We start from the raw sequence: 9,582 nt of genomic DNA on the forward strand, positions 1-9,582 counted from the left end.
AAAATGCAAAACCGCGTATGTGAAGTTGTAGAAGTTATTTTCTAGAGCGTCAAAACACTCATATTTCAAAATGGTTCCCTTTTTTTTTATAAAGCAATCGCATTTCTGGCTAGTATATTTCAGGACGAATGGATAAGGATTGAGCCAAGAGCTTGTGTGAGCAAATCCAATTTTTGGCAGCAAATGTCAGTTACACGGTTTTGCAGAATGACGATACGCGGTTTTGTACTTTAAACGACGATATGTAGTTAGGTTTAGGTAATACATATATGAATGCATACTAGGGTGGTCCAAAAATGCATGCGAAAAATTAAAGTCGCTCTCACCCCCTACGATTGTTCTATACCGAAAAAATAGATCCCTATTTTTTTATTTTGAAATTAAAAAATATTTGGAGGTCGCTCAAAGTACCCAAAGTGTATAGAATTCTTAAAAATCCATATTTTTCTGTCGGAAAACTCGGTTTATCTGCAATTGTTTAGTTAACCATTTCTTCATCGCAACTATAATTTATATGTCCGCCAAAAACCCACAAAAACTCCGAAACAGACACGACAACAGACACTATTAAACTGAAAAATAAAACACCATAATTTTATAAATAGACTCACGTACGCAAAAATTAGGAGATTTCCCGTTATTACTGCTTATGTGGAAATAGAAAGTTTTCTTAAATGCTTCAGGTTTCATACCCATATCAAAATATTAGATATATTTAACTTGTTATTAAAATTGATTGAGAATTTCAAATTAGGTGGCAACCCTATACAAAAATATTTTCGAAATAAAGCTTTCTTAAAACTCCCGTTTGATACCCATATAAAAATATTTAATTTAACAAGTACATAATTTGATTTTGAATTCCTAAGCACTAGATTTCTCGTCCACAAAAATAATCGAGCATATCAGACTTGTTTTCCACGAAATAAAATCCGAAAATTTTGGTGTGGAGTTCTAGCTTTTAGTAAGCTACCCTATTGAAAAACATGCATTTTCGAAATAAATCCTTACGTTTAACACCCAAATTGTTTTAATATTTTGCTTAACTTATATACTGATTTTCAATTGAAAAATGTGGAAATTGTGTTCCAAAAATATCGCTTATTTAATTTCAGGTTGTAACCTATCTGTTTGCGAAATTTTACTGAAATGCATCCAGCTGTTTTAGCGTGCCAAATGTATGTATTTTGTCTTGTAAATAAAAGTTTCTATTCTCAACTATTCTGGGAAAAAATCATAAAACTATCAAAACGCAAAATTGCTCTCAGAGAAATAGAGAAATCCCAAAAAGTACGGGGGAACGCATTTCGGGTAAAAATTGGTACCTTTGTCAAATACATCGTAGAAGCCATTTTTTGTTTGCAAAGCCGTTTTTTATCATTTGGTGATTAGCAAAATTATACACAGACATACATATAATATATAGGAAAATAAGGAAATATAAGGTTTTACTTTTTGTTTACTCAACTTTTAATTTTCTTTGACATTGCAGAAAAGTTGATGACTTGAGACTTTACCAGCGAAAATTTCTCGCGTAAAATCTTTCAAAAAAGATAGATCCTCATTTAACTCTTTTTTGTCCTCCCCTTTGCTAGAGAACCGAGTATGGTAACGCTTTCTGGTAATTTCTGGCATTTACTGACAAATGACAAATATTAAGTCATGGTTTTTTCATCGCCGTTTAAATTGACAGTGGCAAAAATAAAAAAAAACCATAAGTAAATTTATTAACTGAAAACTTTTCATTAAGGAGCAAATAAGCAAAATAGCAAATGAATTTGTTTAGCTCTCTATTCCAACTCCGCTCCAGTTAAAATCCTTTGTTCCTTACCTCCTTGCTCCTTCGCTGCAATCCATTCCGAAGCATTGGTTATAATTCTAATTAAATAATTATTTATGATACATACACATATGTATATCTCATAGTTCTCTTACCTATACTTTGTATGACGCTTCGAAAAATAGTCATAAAAAGGTTTGGAAATTTCCAGAGTACAGGTAGGAAGGAGCTTCCGCACGAATGCTTTGAAATCACTCATACGCCATGTACTTCCCAGCGAATTCAGCTTTTTTCTGCAAATTTTTCTACATAAATAAATTTTCATACCACGGTTGCAAGCATACGCTCGTTTAAGTAATGAAAATTGGTAAAATTACCACAAAGGAATCGCCATGCCGATGCTTTCAATGTATGTACGTATGTATTAAGGCACAAACCAGTGCTACTCTAATCAATATTTATGCAAACACAATGCAATAAAGTACCAAGCAGTCAGTGCAGTAAACGAGCAAAGGGAAAACAGCAGTCTATTTGTGCATCATCATTTGCCTGTGTGCTATTGCCGTTGCATGTTTCTGAAAATGAATTCCAACAAGCGCGGTCAAACGCGAGCTCGCGCAGCTAAACATAAAAACCGCAGCGTACAAAACCAAAAAACCGCATTGGGGCCATGAACCAAAGGATCAATACCAATGAATAGGTGTTTGTGTTTGTGCTAGTGTGTGTGTTCACTAAAAAAAGAGCTAGCGGTGGCGTATGAAAGCGAAACTTATTGGTTGGTCTAGTCTAGTTTTTTCGTGTTTTTTTCAGTTTTTTTTATCAGTTTTTACCGGCATTGAATGATGAAATACTCGTGGCATACATACCTACTTATCCAGCATCAATAAATGACCTAAAAATGAGCGTTATGCATGCAGAATAGGCGTAGACATGCAACATGCTCATGCAGGCGTACATTTTTGAACTTTTTACATGCATACTAATGTACTATGTAGTTAGATGCGCGCTTTTCACCAACAACAACATAGTGCAACTCGAATGTCAAAAGCCGTAAGGATAGACAAATTAGGTTGTAACTTTACTATACATTCCTACATTCATGCATGCTGTCGATGATTGATAGTCATTGATGAGGTCATCCATTTCGTATTATTTCAGAGTTTTTTTTTTTAATTTGAAAAAAAAACGCCATAAATCACTCTTTAAACACTATTTGGAATCAAAAGAATGTGAGAGTTTCTTTTGCGTTCTGGTGAAATTGTTGGCGCTGTGTTTGATCACTTTTATCGTTTGATCGATTTTAAAGTAAGAAAAATAAGTCCTTCCTTTTTCAATGAAACCTCTCCGCCCGGCCCGTTCTTCGGACATGCCATTCCCATCTGTGAACAAATTTTAGAGGAATTTGGATGCACATGCTATCACTAAAGGGTAAGTGACAGTATTCATAGTATCGGAATTCAAAAATGGGAAAAAATTCAAAGGCCACCAGACTTCTTTAATAAATTCAGCACTGGAAACAACCTAATTCTGCCCTCTAAAGTATAGAAGTGCATTCAGCGCCATTAAATTGACAATCCGTTGCATTGCCTTACGATGAGGGTGGTGTCACCCACTTCAACTTTTCTCACATCTCAATATTTGTTTTCGGAACTGAAACACTTGCACAAAACAGCCCTTAGGCTACATACTGCATACTGCAGTGTTTTCATGCTCAATTTAATCTGTTTTAATTCTACATGATATAAGAGGTCAGTTGTTCTGCTCTTAACACATCGCTGTTAAAAGTCTGAAATCTAATAATTTCACAGGCGTGGAAGTGACACATGAAGTTTTCCAACGTCTCATTATCTTCAAGGTAGGGAGCGCAAATGGGGTTTGTCATGTATACCGAATAATTGTGGTTAGGTATTTGTACCACGTAAATCATCCAGTCATCAGTCTCACAAGTTGTCTGCAGTCCAATCTGTTAAATGAAAAAAAAACGATATATTTACCAAGTTTCTAATAGTGGATCCGATGACCGAAGATGGGATCGCTATAACTGACTGCGGACCGAGCAATACCTGATTCGTGACGTCTCTAGCCAGATTAGTCGGATGTTTCATTACCAGTTACTGGAATACCGAGGCATATTCTCCAAAAGCCAAGCTCATCCCCATAATCTTGTAACATTGTATAAAATCCTCTGCCATTACTGTGGAGTACTATCCTTAGAATACAAAAGACAATTGTGCCACCAGCAATCTCCGCTACACCCTACTCAGTGTCATGCCAACATCAAGTTTTAAGGGCTACAGGTGATCCTAAAGTCTTTCCATGTTTGAAGATATAAGGTATGGTGAGTGTAGCAGAATATCAAGAGCAGAGCTGAGCGTGATATAGAAGGTATCCGTACAGCATACGATGATTGAATTTTCAAGCTTGGCAAGCAGATTTCCCATGCAATTGATTGTAAATCGGCTCCACCACACCCATGTTGCTAATAATGAGTCTGCTTGATGAGGTGTAGATATAGAGGGTACCACATGGAATCAGACCTCACGTTTACATTGCCCCAATGCCGTCAACGCTTTAGACATCTTATGCTTAACGTGAGGCTTCAATAAAAGTTTGAAAGCACGCAACTCTGAGGGCCAACTCGAGGCACGTGAAATATTGACCTTATTTTGCCTGAAAAATTATGAGATACTGCGCGAGTATTGAAGGAAACCAATATACCAGCATAGTAGTAATCTTATACATGCCTTTTTGTCGAGCTACACATTATACCGAAGGAAGCATTGTCGAAAGCGCTATGAATTTCTACAGAAATGCTCACGGTGAATCCTTTCTTAGTGATGACATTGCTAATTCTATCAACCAGATTCGGCAGAGCCGTCTCAAAAGATTTCTCCGCCCGATAGGCAGGTTGATCCAAAGCCAGTGGGTGAGATAAAGATACCTAACTAAGAATACGGAACTCTATTTGTCTCTGCAGATAATTCAGAATGAAGGACATCAATGGGCCTGAAGCTTTTAGGGCTAGTATAGTCATCCCTACCAACTTTAGGGACGTCTACTAGTCTCCATAATTGCGGTAGTTAGGCAAATACAAGCGATGAAGTGAAAATCTTGTTCAAAGTCACAAAAAAAAAGGAAAACTACATGACACCTTCTTTGAGGACAACAGGTATGACACCATCCGAGTCGGGCGAGTTGAAGCCATCAAAGGATCCAATAGCATATTGTAGCATTTTTATTCGCCACAGCTCTGGCAACAAACCAGTTGTAAATAAAAATAGTGGTTCCTATTTAAAGGAAGACTGCGAACTGTGGCGATCCTAACTTAAAGTCCTGGAAATAATTGGCAAGGCGTCACACAATGGAACAGTGGAAATACCCATGGCATCACTTCAATAGCGGTCGATGGACGCACAAGCTCATACCAAACATGGAAAATTGGCTGGCAAGGAAACATGGCGAATATCGCTCAAATCTTGCTTTAGAGCGTACTTCTTCCACTTCAAATTCATCATTGAATACTGTAAAACCTGCGGAAAAAATAGTGTGAAAGGCAAAGAGCGAATTACTTTTGCCGGCACGAACTTCCAGGAGGAACGCGCTTATATTAGCTCTGTATTTTGAGTAAATCTGGTACTTAGAGGAAGACCGCCCATTGAAGGAAGACAGCATATCGGTATCTTGTACCTCCTAGTAATAAGAACAAGCTCCGTTTTACTTGGGTTTACACCCAGCCCGCAACTATAAGCCCTTTACTCAACCAAGTTCAGGATTCAGGTAGCATAAGTTCAAGCAGTTTTTCCGGAAACTCTCCTTTTATTATCAACGCTACATCGTCAGCATAGGCAACTACCCGCCAGCCACCTCTTTCCAGAGCCACCACCAGGTTGTTGATGACAACGACTCAAAGCAGCGGTGAAAGAACTCAACCTTGCGGAGTACCACTACACATACATCTCCGGATTGAAGCACTGCCCCGCTCTGCCGCGAAAGTTCTGTTGCAAAGCGAGCGGTAAATAAATATGACAAGGCCAACCTCCATATTATTTAGGGAGTTAACTATAGCCTCCCGTAAACCATTATACCGAAGGAGGAAGGCACCCACCGCGAATTCTTTCTGTAAAAAGATCTACTCGATATCCTCAACGACCGTGTGCAGGGCCGTTTCGACAGACATTCTGATCCAAGGAAAGCCGCTCCCTGAGGATTCCACTTCCTAAGTGCAGATCGATCAGCCCCTCCGACGTCTTTAAAAGAAAACGAGGAGAGACTTATTTGCCTGAAGTCCCTGGGTGATACATGAGAAGCTTTACCCGCCTTGGAAATTAACAAAACTCTGACCATTCTCCAAGGCCCAAAAATAGGCCCTAAGGGTACATACATATATTTTACTGCGATATAGAAGGGTGAGATAAAGAGCAAACCAAGGGGGTGAGATCATTAAAATTCCGATTTTGCTTTCTTTGGACCAGCCTAATGTACATACACAGACTGTGCAAGACTCACATGGTTATAGTGGATGGTTTACAATATTTTTTTTTTCCAGTTTGCGCGTAGCAGTGTATGCATTCGTACGTCGCATTTGCCATTTCGTATGTGTTTGCATTGGTACTTTTGCGGTAAGTTGTAGTGCAAAAATTAATGGTTTTGCTGGCGCAGCATCTGGCGTGTGTCGAAATTATGGGGAGCAAAATGTTACATGCCGCGAGCACCAATACAGGCACACACTAATGTACAGGCGGCAAATGAATGCGCTGTCATATCAACGAAAGCGAAAAGTGAAAAACATCGCAACATTGAAAAGCTGTCGAAACTAGTTTTTCGCGAAATGCTGCGGGTAGCAAACAACAACAATAAATAGCAAGAACAAAGATTTCACCAAAACCAAACCCCCTCCCCTCAACAAAAAAAAAAAGAGGAAAACTACATGACACTTCGTAGCGGCAAAACTGCAATTCATTTGCATTCGTGTGTGTGAACGAGTACTGCACTGGAAGCTAACATCAATTGGCGGAGTTGATGATCACCGCTACAGCAGCCAATGCAAGCCACCTGTCACCCGCTGACCCAACTGTTCTGCGCCTATCTGTCACGCTTTGCTATCGTCATCTGCTGAACGACGTATGCAAACGTGCAAAGTTATTAGTGCGGATATTTGTAAATTGCCATCCGGCAACTGGTAACTGGCGTAATGTATGTATGTATGTTTGTATGTAGGTATTGCCGACAATTCTTGTATGTATGTATGCAAGTTGCGCTGTGCAATTCCGACTCAGCCACCAGCCGCTAGTAGTTTACTCAAGTTTCGTTGTTGTTGTTATTATTATGAAGCTAAAGCGGATGGTGAAAACCGGATAGTGAATAGCGACATGATTACAAGGATAGCTGTAATTCATGCTCGTGTTGTTTTTGTTAGCGATTAATATGTTGTCAACGCTGTCGCAATACATACACCGAAAATGGAATGCAGTGTCAATAAAAGCAGTAATAGCAGTAGCGGCAGCATTACCATAAGCAGTAACGTCCAACACAAAATATCAACTTGGAAGTCTACGGGCAATATTGCTGTTGCTGTTGCTGCTGATGCGCGACAAATTCAAAATATGCACGAACGTGCAACAAACTAACGACTATGGCTCTTGTTGCATGCAACAACGGAGACGTTTGCCTTGACGGACATAGTTTGTTTGGTCTTCATATGTATGTGTGAATGTAAGTTTGTATTAAATCACACACGAGTTTTGTACGGGGTTGCACATACAAACATACATATGTAAGTGCTTATAAGTTTACATTGATGGATAGGGATATTTGTTGCCCAGTGTTTGCCCTACTAAATTGCCAAACACCAGTACAAGCTGTTGATGCCAATGAACAACAACAAGTACAACTTACAGCACTAGAACGATTACAAGTAGCTGGCAAATATACAACAAATTCAAATCACTTGAAGTATTAGAAATTTGTATGTATGCACATACACACACGAATATATGTACATATTTAGCTGCGTTTCTACGTGGAAACTGTCGTTCATTGCAATAGCAAAGGGTGAACAGCACCAAGCATACATACATATACAACAATTTATACAAACAAAAATTTATACAACTGTGTTGATGAACCAAGTAAACCAAAATCTGAAAGAGTCGGCATACCAAATATGCGACCGTGAGAACAGAAGTGGCCTAAACCAATTTGGTTTTTTTTTGTACTCACATAACTACTTAAAATATTTTCAAATGTGATAAATTTTAAAACGAAATACGCTTACTTTTTAATTTTAAGGCACATAGTGTACACATCAGAAACAAAAGACGAATTTGAGGACACCAGTAGCTCTGCCGAACATAAATGCAAATCAGATGAATCCGACATCGACAGTTTCAGTACGAGCGCAGAATCCAATTCGCATGACAATAACATGTTTGGTGGCGTTTTTGTGGACAAAATATGGCAGTGCACGATTCCCATTTCTCTTCACCAGAAATTACAGAATGTCATTTCTGAGAACATTCTGGAACAATTTGAAAGTTTTTTTTCCTGATGATCTGATAAATATAATAATAAGTGGACAGATAACTACTAATGTTAATGAGTCAAAACGTTCTTCGGATTACTGATGCTGCATAGTCTCTGTTGCATCCCGGAAACAAAAATTTACTTTTCTAGAACTGAATGAATTTCTAGGCCATTCTATTAACAAATTATGTATGTATGTCTGAAAAGCGTTTCCATCTGATGCTAAAGTTTCTGCACTTTGCTAATAACGCAGACTATGGCTACAGTTATTTTAAAGCATTTTAGAGCACGACTCTTGACAAGCTATGTGTCTAGAAAAAAAACGCCCACGTGGATGAATATCCATTGGATGGAAAGGTTGCCTGGGCTAGGAACAGTGCATACCATCATCAAAAATATACATATATACATATATATATATATATGTATATACAAGCCTCAAACCACTCAGCCACAGCATATGAGATTGAATTGCGTTTGGCTTATTGGGTATAGCTAGTTTGCTTCTGAGTTTTACAAACCCTTCATAAAATTCCTTCAGTTTCAAACTTTTTTATTCACTTTTAATTTTTTTTCTTTTTTATGTTCTTTTTACTAACTAAATTCTGTTGGTATTTGATTTTCGAACTACAAATTCAATAGTCAAAGTTGTTAATACTATATACATATGTATTTATTGATTTACAAATGGTGTTGAGTGTGAAATTTTTTAACGCTCAAATTTGTTTCGATGTCCTTAAAAATGTATGCATGTCCTCGTATGTTTGTACATTGTATGTATGCGTGTGGCAATCAACGTGGTGATCGATCGAAGTGCAAGTACTTCACTTCAACTCGATATAAAGCAGACGCTTATTTTTGCCAAATTAATATGTTGTTGCTACTTTTTACACAGAGAAAATTTTTTTCTTAAACCAAAGCAGACACAAGAAAATCGAGACTTGGTTTTGAACTTGGAAAACAAATTCTTATTATCGAGAAAATATAAGAAATTATAATTTAAAAATAAACCAGAATATATTTTCTTGATTTAATCTTGATATACACTAAAATAAATAGCAAAAAAATTTGCTCAAATAAAAAAAAATTTCTTAAAAATTATTCAATGAGTAATTTCATCCTCCGTGATAGGAATAAGTATGTAATTTTGCTCGCGGCCGACAGCGCTGGATTAAAGCTGGAACATGTACAATTGCAAGAGCGTTCTGGTCTGAGGTGGACCTTCAAATGAGCTCGTTATGCTGACAGGTCATTGTTCGATCGATATTCACGTGATGAGA

The sequence above is a fragment of the Rhagoletis pomonella genome, unplaced genomic scaffold, assembly GCF_013731165.1.
Source record: "Rhagoletis pomonella isolate Grant_MI unplaced genomic scaffold, Rhpom_1.0 Rhpom_scaffold_00002, whole genome shotgun sequence".
NCBI lineage: Eukaryota > Metazoa > Arthropoda > Insecta > Diptera > Tephritidae > Rhagoletis > Rhagoletis pomonella.